The 14915-nt window shown below is 44.2% G+C and overlaps 1 protein-coding gene across 1 annotated transcript in view; it reads right to left on the reverse strand.

Moving 5' to 3' along the window:
* LOC126424768 (esterase FE4-like) overlaps nt 1-14915 on the reverse strand; it is a 168773-nt gene that overhangs the window by 55818 nt on the left and 98040 nt on the right. The gene's annotated exons all lie outside the window — the stretch shown is intronic.

Consider the following 14915-nt stretch of genomic DNA (forward strand, 5'->3'; position numbering starts at 1 on the left):
GTATCGATTGATCGATCGGGTCGGCATGGTGTGATCTTTGGGCTGGGCCGTTTGACGTGGCTTTTGGCCGCGACGGGCGTGTGGCGCCAGAGAGGGACAGCCGGAGAGCCGCGCGGCGCTGGGGAATCTGGGGGAGCGTGGTTGAGCAGGCCGGAGCACGGCGCAGAGGCTGTGGTGTGTCCGACACGTTTGCAAGACCGAACCTGGCCCGTAGTGTGGGAACTGCACTCGGCCACATTACCCGAATCGAGTCGTGCGGCCCCCATTTGGATCTGTAAAGGATTTCATAAAATATTTGGCGAGAATTGCTTGTCGTGCTTTTGGTGCGCGTATTATACTGATCCTTGCTTCCCAAGTATCGGCACCATGACCGGAAACTGTTGTCTTGCCAACCAAAAGGTCCCCTCTGTTTAGTGCTGTTTAAGTAAACACGTGTTATTGTATTTGGTTAAAGTTCTATCTGGATTTTGTGCTGTGATGCAGTCCGAGCAGGCGAGGTGTAGTAATTGGTACTGTTGCTGTTCGGAGTGACGGACGGCATAAGCCAGTATGGTGGAACTATAATATTTTTCCTGGTACACTGAGCTGTGTGGACGTTGTTATAGTTGGTTCAAAGCACCGGCTTAACATTGAATCTGTACGTTCTGTGTTATCTAATTGCATTACTTGTTCACTCGTAAACAGTGAAATGGTAGCCTTACTTGACTGTTTATAAGTATCCTGTTAAGGGGTAATTTAAATGAGCTACCCAGTTTCAGTGAGCATATATTAACCTAATAGTGTAGTTTAAATTTCTAAGCTGACTTGGTATTATGCTATTCGCCCTCGTTCTTTAAGGTTACGTCAAGGGCATTAGTTATTGATTAACCCTTGAATATTTTATTTCAATGTTCGTGAAATAGGCTATCATATTATACATCGTAGTTACTTTGCGTTTGAAGAATTAATGTTTGCCGTTTTCTCCCCCCTCCCCCCTTTTTTCTCTGAAACTGTATAGTAGCACGGGCTCTAAGACCTTTGTTTTCAGTGTGTTATAGTGTACTGTGTGCGGCACCCCGTCCAGCTCGCCCGCTTGCTGTGGGGTCTGGGTCCAGCCGCCTCTGGTCTGGCTCCAGTGGGCCCCCCTTCTGCTACTTGAATTAGCCCGTGACTATGTGATGTCACCTGTCTTGAAAATCTGTCACGAAGAGGTGTATCTGTATTTTACTAAAAAAAATTTGTGACATCCATGATTGGTTAAACTTTATCTCATTATTGCAGTCTCCTTTTGCGAGTTTTACTGTGTCCAGATTTTAATTAACTTTTGAATCACTTAATGCCTGTTTAAAGATTAATGTTGCATAAGGAAAGGGTTCCTCTGCGCCCTATTGTTAGTAATTTGGGTACACCCACTTATAACCTGGCAAAGTATTTATCATCTGTTCTCAGTCCATTTGTTGGCAAGTGTGAACACTATGTCTCCAGTTTGGTGGATTTTATTCGACGATTGGGATCTCTGAAGTTGAGTCCTTCAGATCTGTTAGTGAGTTTCGATGTGGTATCCCTTTTTACACGAGTTCCTCTGGAAGAGTCCCTTAGTTTGATCAGTGAAAAACTGGATGAAGAGCTGGTGAAGCTTTGTCGTCATGTGCTGACGTCCACGTATTTTTTATTTAACGGTATCATTTTTGAACAGAATGACGGAGTGCCTATGGGTAGTCCTTTATCACCCATAGTCGCCAATTTATTTATGGAGGACTTCGAGGATATGGCACTGAGGACTTCAGCTTTGCAACCACCGTGCTTCTAGAGATCGTGGATGATACCTTTTTCGTTTCGATGTGATGCTCAATAGATTTTTTGGACCACTTCGTCTTCATCCCCGTATCAAATTTACTATGAAGGTTGAAAATGATGGGATGCTTCCATTTTTGGACGTTATGGTTTATAAAAAACCAGATGGTACTTTGGGACACAGTGTTCGCCGAAAGCCGACGCACACAGATTGGTATCTGCATCCTAAGAGTTGTCATCCACCACACCAACGCAGTGGCGTCCTTAGGACTTCGGTACGGAGAGCATATGCCATTTCCGACGCGGACAGCTTAACCCAAGAACTTGAGCATTAGATGGCTGTTTTTAACGAAAATGGATACTACGAGAAGCAGATTCGTTGGGCTATGGAGTTTGGACCATCTCCGGAGATGTATGGACATAGATCGGTGGCCTTTCTTTCTTATGCTGGAGGCTTATCGTTTAAGACTGGACGAATTTTAAGTAGTTTTAACATTAAGAGTGTGCTCCGTCCACCCTCTAAGATTAGGGTTCTGCTCGGCTCTGTGAAGGTTGATTTGGGACTTAGGAAACCTGGGATGTACAAAATCCCGTGTCAATGTGAGAAAGCTTACGTTGGCCGTTCTATTCGCACAGTGCATGACAGGTGTGTGGAACATCGCCGTCATACGAGGCTACAACAGTCGGAAAAATCGGCAGTAGCAGAACACTGCTTAAATGAGGGATACAGTATGATATTTGATGAAACTGTGGTAGTTGCCAACATTTCTGGTTTTTGGAACAGTGTCTATAAAGAGGCGATTGAAATTAGGTTGGCTGATAATTTAATCAACAGAGACAATGAGTTTCCTCTTAGCAAGACGTGGAATCCTGTATCATCTCGCATCAACAGTGAACGTTCTTCGATGCGGCCCCGAGTGCGATATATCGTTGCCAGCAGTGTTCCACTAAGGGCGGCGCCACCTCCCTGTCTTGGAAGGCAGAAACCGTGATGGGCGGCGCATGCGCCGTGTACTGAACGGTGGCCTATATAGGACGTCGATTTGCAGCCTGGCGTCAGTTCTCAGCGGGACTCGTCAGCAGAAGAAGCATTTTCCTGAAGATGGCGACGAGTTGGATCGCCGAAATATCGAGTCAAGTTGATTTCAGGATCGGGCAGCAAACCCGAAGAGACTTTCAAGACTTATTACGCCGGGAAAGCCTACGTAATCACATTAATGCTGTTGTTTGAATAGGGCGCTTCCCCGTCCTTGTAAGGATTCTTTGCTAACTTACTTGATCACAAAAATTTTGAAGATAAAATTTTATTTCCTAAAGAAAAGTTTAAAAATAGTGTTGTTGTTATAAACTGTGAATATTGCTTATGTGGCCAGGCCCTCCCGCTCAACAGCAATTGGCTGATTAGGGTGGACTGACCGCCACATATTTGCAGAATGTTAGTTCGTTAGCTATTATGAGCAAGTGTTTAATTTGCTTACGATATCGGTTAATCCATGTCAATATGTCCTCTGCGGGCAATCTGAGTTTTTATTTCTAAAGGTTAGCGTGTTGAGCTTTGCAGGACCACTTAAGGTGGCCAATGTGTGTGTCATTAAGTTCTAGTGAGTGTCGGTTCTCGTGAGCCAGTTCATTTCCCATTCTTAGCGCTTGTTTATCAGGTACTTGGGTTGTTGGGTTATTTGAGGGAAGAGACCAAACAGCGAGGTCATCGGTCTCATCGGATCAGGGAAGGACGGGGAATGAAGTCAGCCGTGCTCTTTCAGAGGAACCACCCTGCATTTACCTTGAGCGATTTAGGGAAATCACGGAAAACCTAAATCAGGATGGCCGGACGCAGGATTGAACCGTCGTCCTCCCGAATGTGAGTCCAGTGTGCTAACCACTGCGGCACCTCGCTCGGTTTATCAGGTACTGTTTCACTTAAAGAAAGGACTTGCGACTGAAATTAGCTGTTGGTTAGCCTTGATTTTATGGTGTTAATTTACTGGTCACTCTTGAATGTTAAAGTTAAGAAAAGTCTTCTTGGCCTCAGGTTGTTGGGTGTGGTCTGTGTTTCAGTGAGCTGAGGCAGCGGGCAACAGAAGCGCAGAGCCTCCCAGTAGATTACGAGTTTGGCCTACGGGTGATGGACTTCCCCTGAGCTCGTGTGTTCCTCTTTGGTAGCGTTTGCCGGGTTTACATTTCGGTGGCCTACTCGATGTGGGGCTGCAAACGGAGCCACGCCTTGGTTCGAATTAAGTATCATTGCCCTCAGTTGGTTCCACCGTTCGTGGTTAAACTTCGGCCTTACAAGCTTTGGCCTTACTTCTGTTGTTACACATTGTACAAAGTTGTAACTTTCTATGCCCTAAAAGCTCATCTTACAAGCTAATGGGCATTTGAATAATTTCATGGTTCGCTGTCCAAGGTTCTGTAGTCTAGTAATTTGCACGATTGCCCAAGTTACGCTTTAATAAATACGTTCTAAGTATTCGTGTTAAGATTGAGGTTGTGTGTCCACTGTTATTTTACATGTAATGTTAAAGTATTGGAACTGAAAGGGTCTTAAATAACGTGTCTTAACTAGAGCTGTTTTCTTAAAGTTATGGTCAGATTTACCCTTAGTGGCTACTGTCAATTTTTATATGAGATCGTTACTAATGGTTTATTAGTTTATTAATGATTTTATGCAATGAGAGAGTTTCTTAAATATTTTGCCTGAGGGGCGTCTCTCAATGTTTATGGGAGATCGTTGGTTAATATTTGCTTATGACTTTACGTAATGAATGTTTCGTAAATAATCTTGCCTGAGTGGCGTTTGCCAATTTTTATGTGAGTTTGTTTTTGGTAGTTAATAAATGCATTGGAATTAAAATGTTCACTTTATTGGGTCCGCCCTTCCACTCCCCTTATATTTAAAGGTTAAAAAAAAGCAGGTGTTAAGTAAAAACGTTCCAGGTAGGACGTTCAAATTCACAAGACACTTATATTAGTATCTTCTGCAGAAATGGTTAGCATTTCAGTCACCTGGGTTCAGCATGTGCCCTGTTGCCTAGTAGGCACAGCTTCCCCCATGGCCCATGATGACTTGTTGCATGGGTGATGGCATCGACGGGTATAAGGCGCGAATCGTGTCCTTTGGTTAAGCCATCCATGCTGCATTCACTCAGTTCCAAAGTTCATCTGTGGTGGTTGGCATTGGGTCACAGCACTGTACCCGACATTCCACCGTACCCCCCCCCCCCCCCCATTGGCGACATGTCTGGTGACATGGCGAGCCAAGACAAAAGGCTGACACCCTGTGACACCAAGAACGCACGTATTCGTCCACAAACATGTGGTCGTGCATTGTCTTGCTGAAAAATGGCGTCTGGAGTGTTGCGCAGAAAGGGTATGGCTAGGGGTGGCAGGACGTCATTCACGTAGGTCATACTGCCCACAGTGCCCTGGACACGCACCAACTGTGATTTGTGGTTGTACCCAACAGCACCTCACACAATAAGGCCTTGAGTTGGCGCTGTATGTCTTGTGTGAATACAGTCGTTGTGATGCCACTCCCTGTGTCTGCGGCGAACCAAAATGCGGCCATCATTTTCAACAAACTGAACCTGGATTCGTCCGAAAACACTGTCTGATGCAATTTCTGTCCCCAGTGCCGTCGTTCCATACTACATCGCCGTCTAACATATTTCTCATGTCCATTATAATTACCCGAGCTGTTATGCCGTGGTCGGTTGGTTGTCAAATCCCAACGTTTCGTCCCCGTCTGCGGGAGACATCTTCAAGGGGGTCTGTAGCTCGATGGAAGGTCCAACACACTACCGCTAAATTGGACACGGAATTTAGCGGCAGTCAGTAGCGAGCCAGTGGGTGTGTTGGACCTTCCATCGAGCTACAGACCCCCTTGAAGATGTCTCCCGCAGACGGGGACGAAACGTTGGGATTTGACAAAGAATTCACCAACCGACCACGGCATAACAGCCCGGATAATTATAATGGGCATGACATTTCCGGCCATGAAAGTCTACATTTTAGTAACATATTTTTGCACATTCGTCAAAGACAGGTGGAGAAGTGGACGACGCGCACGTAACCCATGCCGTAATAATCGGCTACAGACTGTCAACCCTGTTAGTATACGATGTTATACATTGCTCCCCTGTTGCGCCGTAGCCGAGGAGGACGCAGATCAGTCCTGCGATGACGTTCGGATGAGGTGTCAATCATCTCGGGAGATAGTCTGAGTGTTGCGACCTGACCCATCTCGTCGTGTTCTACGGCCTTCCGTGAACCATTCTGCAAACATCCGTTGCACTATCGACACACTCAGTCCCACATGAGAAGCAACTTCCGGATGGATGCATCGCATTCTCTCAAGCCAATAATGCTCCCTCAGACTCACTGAGCCGGCCGAAGTGGCCGTGCGGTTAAAGGAGCTGCAGTCTGGAACCGCAGGACCGCTACGGTCGCAGGTTCGAATCCTGCCTCGGCCATGGATGTTTGTGATGTCCTTAGGTTAGTTAGGTTTAACTAGTTCTAAGTTCTAGGGGACTAATGACCTCAGCAGTTGAGTCCCATAGTGCTCAGAGCCATTTGAGCCAAGACTCACTGACTTGACGGTACTGATTGTGCATACATCTGCGAGGCATCCTGCAAGTCCGCTCAAGTCACACTAATTCAGTACCTTCGGTTTATAGCGACAACGAGAGCCTCAAGCACATTTTACCGGTACGAGGTGTTCCGCAGCGGTATCTATGTCGACCCTGAAGCCACTGGTCGACATGTTTCGAATGCCAATCATTTGTGCAGAACATAATAATGTACATATTCTGTGAATACGAACGCCCTAGCTCTAGTCGGTCAAGGCGTTCTGTTCTCTCTTAACATAAGTGCATGTACAGATAGAATGATTCCTTGATGATGTTCCGAATTTTCTAGGATGAAGGAGAAGGATATATGTATCAATATGAGGTAGCGTCTCCTGTACCGGAAACGAACGAGCCGAAAGTTATGAGCGAAAACCGTTGCAATACCTCTGACAGCGGAATACATGTACCGGTACTTTTGTTGCTAAGAACACAGCATATGCAACTTTCAGAAATGGTAGTATGGACGAAAATAACAAAAAATGTTTAGTAAACATAGGCTCTGAAATCCATTCCTTAAGAGCTATAAGCACTTTTTTAATAGAGGAGGTATATTTCGCAGTACCGAAGATGGACAAGTACTCATAGTTCCTCAGGTATGCATATTAGAGCCCATATTTAATAGACTTTTTTCCTTGTTTTGGTCCATACTGCTCCAAAATTTTAGCAACAACAGTACACACGTATTCCACTGTCAGACAAATTTTGGCGTATAACTTTCGACTAGTTCGTTACTGGTACACACTCACCCCAAATTCATACATTTTTCCTTCTTCATCGCTCTGGAAAGCTTGTAACATAATCACGAAATCACCCTGCATATACGGGGGTTGCCCATTTTTTCGTCAACAAATCTTTATTCAACATAGTGGGAATTACACACACGAAAGAATGGTTTTTTATCTACACACCCTATTTTTCCATGTGATGTCCACCCCGTTCTATGGTCTTCCTCCAGCGCATAACAAGGACCTGTATGCACTGTTGGTACCAATCCTTGTCCTGGTGGCGGAGCCAGTACTTCACTGTTTGAATCACCTCCTCATCGTCCTCAAAATGTCTTCCAAGAATGACATCCCTTAATGGCCCAAACGAGTGGAAGTCCGAGGAGGCTAGGTCAGGGCTGTAGGGTGGATGGGGTAGCAGTGTCCAACCCTGTTTTGCGATGTGTTCAGCAGTCCTCACACCTATGTGGGACCGAGCGTTATCGTGTTCCAGCAAAACATCTCTTGGGTTGCCGTAGCGTCAAAGTTGCCGGAAGCGTCTCTTGAATTTTGTTGATGTTTTGACATATGCTTCTGAATTAATGGTACCGCCTCTTGGCATCACATCAATGAGAATCACACCTTCACAGTCACAGAACACGTGATCATGACCTTACCGGCGGAAGCAGTTGCCTTGAATGTTTTCTTCTGTCGTTTTGTTTCAGGCTCAAAATGGTGAGCCCAGATTTCATCACCTGGCCCAATCTGGGACAAGAAGGCCTCCTTCTCAGCTTGAAAACGTTGCAACAAATCAAGAAAAATGTTTTTTTCTGTGCGACTGGTGCTGCATCGTTAGACACCGTGGGAACCATCTTGCACACACTGTTGAATATGCAAGAGTGCGGATTGACAGATGCAGCGCCAACTGCCGAGTCGTAATGCGTGTTCTCACGAATGACTAGGGTGACCAGTCCTCCTTTTTTGCTCTTTGTCCGAGGTCCGGACGGATTTTTACAGTGTCCGGCTTTTTCGCAAAGTTGAGCGTAATACAGTTAAATTTACAACTTGTCCCGTTCTATTGCTCTTTTCTTATATACTTTAACTATTGGTACAACCTTCGTGATAAACACGCACGAAGGCGGTGTTAGTAGGTGGCACCAGGATCGTCGATGTTATCGTTGATCTACCTATAAGCGAATGCAAATAACGATTATTTAAAATTTTCGTTTCGTATCTTCGCTTTGTATTGGCTTGGCTTCCTGTAGAGCACGTGTGATTTGTGAACGTAATTTTTAACCGATGGAGTTACGTAAAATATTTGGCTACGCCTAAACGAAAGTGTACATTTTCTGATGTCCTTTCCTGCAAATATTCGGCTTTCAAGAAAGGGAGAAATGAATTTGAAGTGGAATGTAAGATATGTGGAGCTGGAACGTACAACTCAGTGGCCAATAAAGGTAAGAAATAACTCGACAGATTAGCTGTCATGGTTTTATTTCATCCATAATTTAGGACTTTATCTTGTAGTAAAAAACGGGTGAAGATGTTTTTGTGAAAGTATGTCAGTTGACTGTAACTCAGAGTTGCTGAATACTTTTTCAGTATTTCACGCCATAATTCCGAAAAAATGTTTTCTCTAATTACCACATTGTGAGAGGAATAGATTAAACCTTGAATCAGTGAAAGGTCTGTTGATGGTCCAATATAATTTCAACGAATTTTTGTGTGTGTCATCTTACAATTATCTGTTATGTAAGCCTAAACTTCTGCAAAAAATTGGTTCCCTCGAGAAGTATCAATAATTGTTAAGGAATGTATGTATGTAATGCCTATAAATAATAAACTCATTTATTAAAACTGAATCTATGTTTGATGGGGAATACTGCAGATGAGGATACCACCCGTCAGCTTTGGACAAATCACATGAAAGAAGCCAATCAGGAGTGGCGTTTAGGCAGCCGTCTTTTTTAAATCTTGAAACTACGCGTATATATAAAAACAATTGATGCCAGACTGACACCACAATCAATGTTTTTAATTTAAAATAAAAAAAATATTGCTCTGGTAATCACCACCTGACCACCAGTAACAATTAACTACTAGTTATACTGGTAATTCCCGGCAATCACATTACTTGTCCAAAGCTGACGGTGGTATCCTCATCTGGATTTGACCCGTTTGATGTGTCCTCTTTTTTCTTCCTTTGTCCTCCTTTTTGAAGCAGTTTGTCCTGCTTTTTAAACAACCGCATCTGGTCAAGCTACGAATGACTACATCGGCTCGCTGCAACATGTCAGGTGTGACAGCCGTGGATGGTCTCCCCGACAGCTGCAAATCGCGGAGCTCCGCCGAACCGCCTTCTCATGACCTCCCCCTCCTTGCCCAGCGAATACGTGTACTTCTGTCGTCAGCAAATGCTCCATAGACTTTTCAAAAGCGTTTGTGTATATTGTCACAGTTTCTTTCTCTGTAGTGAGAAGTTCAATGACGGCACGTTGCTTGTAAAGTACATCACCTACAGTCTCCATTTTGAACTGTCCCGCAGCTACGCTATCTGTCGGAATTGATGGAAACTTGGCGCGCTCAGTAGATTTCAAATAATACACACATAACGTTTCGCATTCGTAGCATAGTTTTCGGCTGAGCAAAAAATTGCAGTGCATTACTGTCGGGTGCGTACTGTAAGACCTTCGGTACACACACCATCAGATTATTTGACTTGTCGCTCTAACGAAGTAGGCGAGTGTCAGCAATATGTCTCGTGGTCTTATCGTGGTGTGTTTATCCTCTGCCGTTAGGTCAGACGATAGAAATGCCACTTGCACGCTTAGAGTAGCAGATTGACGGTGAACAACTTTAAACAGAACTTGATTAATTTTCACACACATTTATTAAAATAATAACTATCATAGAATTACTTAACTTCATTCTGGATGATATTTACAATTGACAATCTGAAGTTCCTTTGTTCTTGGTACGTTAATCTTATTCTCACATATCTCTGATACTTGACAAAGTGTCTAGTCATTTATCTTCATGGCTATGTACAGGAATATGGTAATCTTATTAGGCACAGACTGAAACTTAACTATAGACTGGTGCAGACCAATTCAGACTGATGCAGACTGACTAATCGGAGGCCTGTACACTCGTTATAATACCTCGCTCATTCAGGTATCACTGCGTGAGTGTGATCCGCGAGGAGAAAAGGTTCTACGTTAGCAGCAATCGCATTGGCTGCGTTACATATTAATATGTGGATCGGCGGAAGAAGAATTTGGTCCGTCTCTAAGGCAGCGCCATCTCATAGTGCGGAGACGGACGAGCGCTGCGCCTGAGCTGTTGTGCTTAGTGGGGCGCGCTCTAGTGGGAAAGTTGTGTATGCGCTGACTATGCGGAACTATGTACACAACAATTACTTTCTGGGCGGCATGTACAGGCGCTGGCGACTATAACTTTGACGCACTGTGACGTCGTAGGATGACGTTTCCGCCATGGGTTCCTACTGAAATTATGACTCCCGTCTACAATTCCTAGAAGTCCGTAACGGGACTTACCGATGTATATTCCCGCACGTGCACGTTTTTATTCCCCGGTACAATGTTTGATTACAACGTGATAGTTGTAGACTCGCACACGCTCAGTGGACATTCGTGCGCCGGAGATCACCGCCATCAGTGTTTCGTGTGTGCCGTCATGTTTAGTGTTCAGTGTTTCACCGTCACGCTCCATCGTTCACCAGTGCCATCGTCTTCTTCAGTGTTTGTGCGTCGTATCAACAGTTTGCAGTGTGGATTATCGTCGAGTGTGAACGGCTTCGTGTTTGTCTTTATGTGTCTACTGTTTTATTGCCCACCGTTCTGTAACTTATGTGTCTTTTCAGTGTTTCTTCTCTTTGTGTATCCTCTGGCTGAAGAGCGGCGCTGTATGCCGCTGCCAGCCTACCTGATTGTTCAGGTATTAAAATCACAATAAAGTAAAAAAAAACGTGATAGTTGTAAGTAGGCTGTTTAGGTTTTTATATTGGTAATGCCACGTAGCGCTTTGTATGAAAATCACTGGCTGTGCTGTGTGCAGTCTGTGGCTGGCTGGCATTGTTGAAAAATTCTCTATTGTAGTGGGCAGTTGGATGTGAACAGCGCATAGCGTTGCGCAGTTGGAGGTGAGCCGCCAGCAGTGGTGGAAGTGGGGAGTGAGATGGCGGAGTTTTGACAGCGGATGATCTGGACGTGTGTCCATCAGAGAGAGTAAATTTGTAAGACTGGATGTCATGAACTGATACATATATTACGCCTTTTTCACACTATTAACGCAAATACATTGTTTGTTCTCTATCTACATCTTTCATTTGCTAACTATTCCCATCAGTAGTTAGTGCCTTCAGTAGTTAGAATCTTCTATTTAGCTGGCAGCATTGGCACTCGCTGTATTGCAGTAGTTCGAGTAACGAAGATTTTTGTGAGGTAAGTGATTCATGAAAGGTACAGGTTATTGTTAGTCAGGGCCATTCTTTTGTAGGGATTATTGAAAGTCAGATTACGTTGCGCTAAAAATATTGTGTGTCAGTTTAGTGATGATCAGAATAAGTAAAGAGAGAAATGTCTGAGTGCGTTCAGTTTTGCTCAGCTGTTTGAAAATCAAATAACGTAAGGGGTTTACCAGCACAGTAATTCATTAATTTTTCTAAGGGGACGTTTCATAGTGAAAGGCTGCATTTAAAACTTTTGCTGAGTGATAGAATTAGGGCTGCAAGTGGATGAATATCAGGTTATCAATTGTTGAGTGCCGTGCCGCCACCCAGTGGCACCGAGCAGGGAACGCAGCAGGCGAAGGGAGGTTGCATGAGCAGTGGCGACGACAAAACACCGGCCCGCGCGGGACGGAGCCTACGGGTGCCAGTGTTGTGTCAGACGCAAGTTTGTTGACAATCTGGAAAACGTCAGTCACTGCCTTGTGTTCACTCCAGACTGATATTAATTGCTTCTTGCAACGGGCCAGACTGACTAAACTGAATAGTCCTTACTTAACATCAAGGGAATGGTCAAATATAACGATGTGCAGCAACTGTCTACATGCTTCAAAAATATACAGCGTGTTAAGAAAGCAGTATCGAATATGTTAAGATTTGGTAATACCCACCAAAACAAGAAACAAACGCCCAATAAACACGGGGCCGAGAATGCATACTTTCTGACGTATGCACAATTGTTCATAGTACCTGGAAACGGAAGTGTCCAGTATTGTGAGAGGTGAATGAATACAGGGTCTGTCGAAAACAATCATCCGATTTGGCACGTCTATATTTCTGAAACTAATAAAAACGTACAACGAATTTTGTTTTTTGATGAACAGCAAACTAAAAAAGTTTTTTTTCATACCTTTTCATAGATGTTCTATATGCCCCCCTTGAGGTGCACGGTATACGTCAATGTCGATTTCAAATTGTTCCCACACTTCAGCGAGCATGTCTTGAGTTACAGCTTCCACAGCTGCTGTTACGCAATGTCTCAGTTCATTCATTGTTGGTGGTAACAGAGGTACATAAACAGAGTATTTATAGACCCCACAAGAAATAACCACACACATTGTCGGGTCCAGTAAACTTGGAGGCCAGTAACGTAAGGCTGAATCATTGGGTCCAGTGCTACCGCTCCATCGTTCAGTGATCCGTTGATTTAAAAATTCCCGCACTTCCGGATGACAGTGTGGTAGTGTCACATCCTGTTTGTAAATGAAGTAGTTCGAATCAGTCTCCAGCTGTGGGAAAAAAGTTCAAACATATCGAGATAGGTGCTTCATGTAACAGTGTTCTCGGAAAAGAAAAATGGACCATATATCTTTTACCGTGATACTGCACAAAACCTATTAAATTTTAGAGCGTCCCTCTCATACTGTATAACTTAATGTGACTGTTCCGTACCCCATATTCTCACATTATGACTATTCACCTTTCCATTAAACAGAATGTTGCCTCGTCACTAAACACTAAGTGTGGAAGAAAACTGCCATCCTCCATCTTGCCAAGAACGAAGCTACAGAACTTCACATGTTGTTTGTTGTTTGTCACCTTCGGGAAGAGCTTGCAGTAGGTGAATTTTGTATAGTTTCATGTGTAAACGTCGACGTAACACACCCCAAACAGACATCGGTGGCATGTTGAGCTGTCGAGCTGCACGGCGGATTTCTGCGGACTCTTTGGAAACTGTGGCAGTTGCGTTCGACGTCTGTGTCAGACACCAGGGGATGGCCCGGCAATTTGCCTTCACACAAACAACCTGTTTCTCGGAATTGTTCATGTTCTGTGCTGTAGGAGGATCCACACCATACCTAGTACAAAAGTCACGCTGAACAGTTACTACTGACCTGCACTGCACAAAATGTAGAACATAAAACGCTTTCACGGTGTCTCGACACCATGTTTACTAGAACTGAAGTGGGCGCCCACTGCTGCTACCGAGCGGGAACCATCTAAAACTCTACAGTTCGCTCACACATCTCAAATAATAAAACAGTTATGATTTTTTAAAATCGGATGATTCTTTTTGATAGACCTTCTACATCAAAACATGAAAAAGACACATATGAGTGCTACAACACATATTCTCTGTAACCTGTACACTTATTCATAGGAAGGGTTAATCGCGAAGTCCATTCGTGACGCTTGTTATAGGAGGTGCTCGACGGCAAGTCGGTGGACGGCAGTGCATCCCTTTGCCCTTCGGCGTAAGGAATCGCGCACACTTTGAAATACACTTGGCTGCTGTAAGTGTTGACACGCGTTCAAGACGCGATCCTGTGATGTCTGGGTGTCGTTGACTGGGGTGACGTAGACGAATGCCTTCGTGTTCCCAAAACCAAAAATCTAGGGGATTGGAGGCTGGGGAACGGTGAGGCCAAGCTGTGGGGTCTCACCGAGCAATCCAGAGGTCTTGCAATGTCGGCGTCACATGTTCACGAACATTACGGAGGAAAAGTGCTGGTGCGCAATTGTGCGTACACCGCATCTGTAGTCTTTCCTGACATAGCACATCCTCCAACAAGACAGGCAATACGTTAACAGGAAATTGATGCTAATGAGCCGCTTTTAATCTTTGTGGTAGGATATATGGCCCCAGTAATTTATCTCCAAGACCGCCCGCCCAAGCATTGATGGAGAAAAGGTATTGATGGCCTCTTTCTGCAACTGCGTAGGGATTTTCATCAGCTCACACATCCTGGTTATGAAAGTTCACAGTGACATCTCTTACGAATCTCACCTAGTCGCTAAATGAATTTTTTGACGAAAACAATAAAGCTGCAGCATACTTCTGACAACAACAATCTGTTACGCGGATGTTCTGGCTTTAGAGCCCAGATGTGCTAAAAATGATATGGATATTGCAGTTGAGAACAGTAGAACCGTACTGATCCAAGCGATAATTTTGCTTTATTACAGCTTTTCATATTGTCGCATGGGAGGCAATATAAATTTTCGTACCAAGTTGATCCATTTGCAGAAACCACACTTTTCTGTACGAATGTCTCAATCTTCCACTTTAGAATTGCTCTTACTTTGAGAAATACATCCTACCATACTGATCCAAGTGAAAAACCATTGTTCTATAGATCTTATAATTAAATTTTCCTCGAAACATTTTAGTCTCATCTTTATCTATGATAATGATGGAAGTTGAATAAATGAATTAAAATTTGTTCCAGCGATGGGATCCGAATGCGGATCCCCTTGCATTTGAGGCAGGAATGGTGACCAATAGACCACAGCAGCACTATTATTCACATTGCTGATCGGTTAGATTGCTGCACGTACTGTGGT

This window comes from Schistocerca serialis, chromosome 10, assembly GCF_023864345.2.
Source record: "Schistocerca serialis cubense isolate TAMUIC-IGC-003099 chromosome 10, iqSchSeri2.2, whole genome shotgun sequence".
Taxonomy (NCBI): Eukaryota; Metazoa; Arthropoda; class Insecta; order Orthoptera; family Acrididae; genus Schistocerca; species Schistocerca serialis.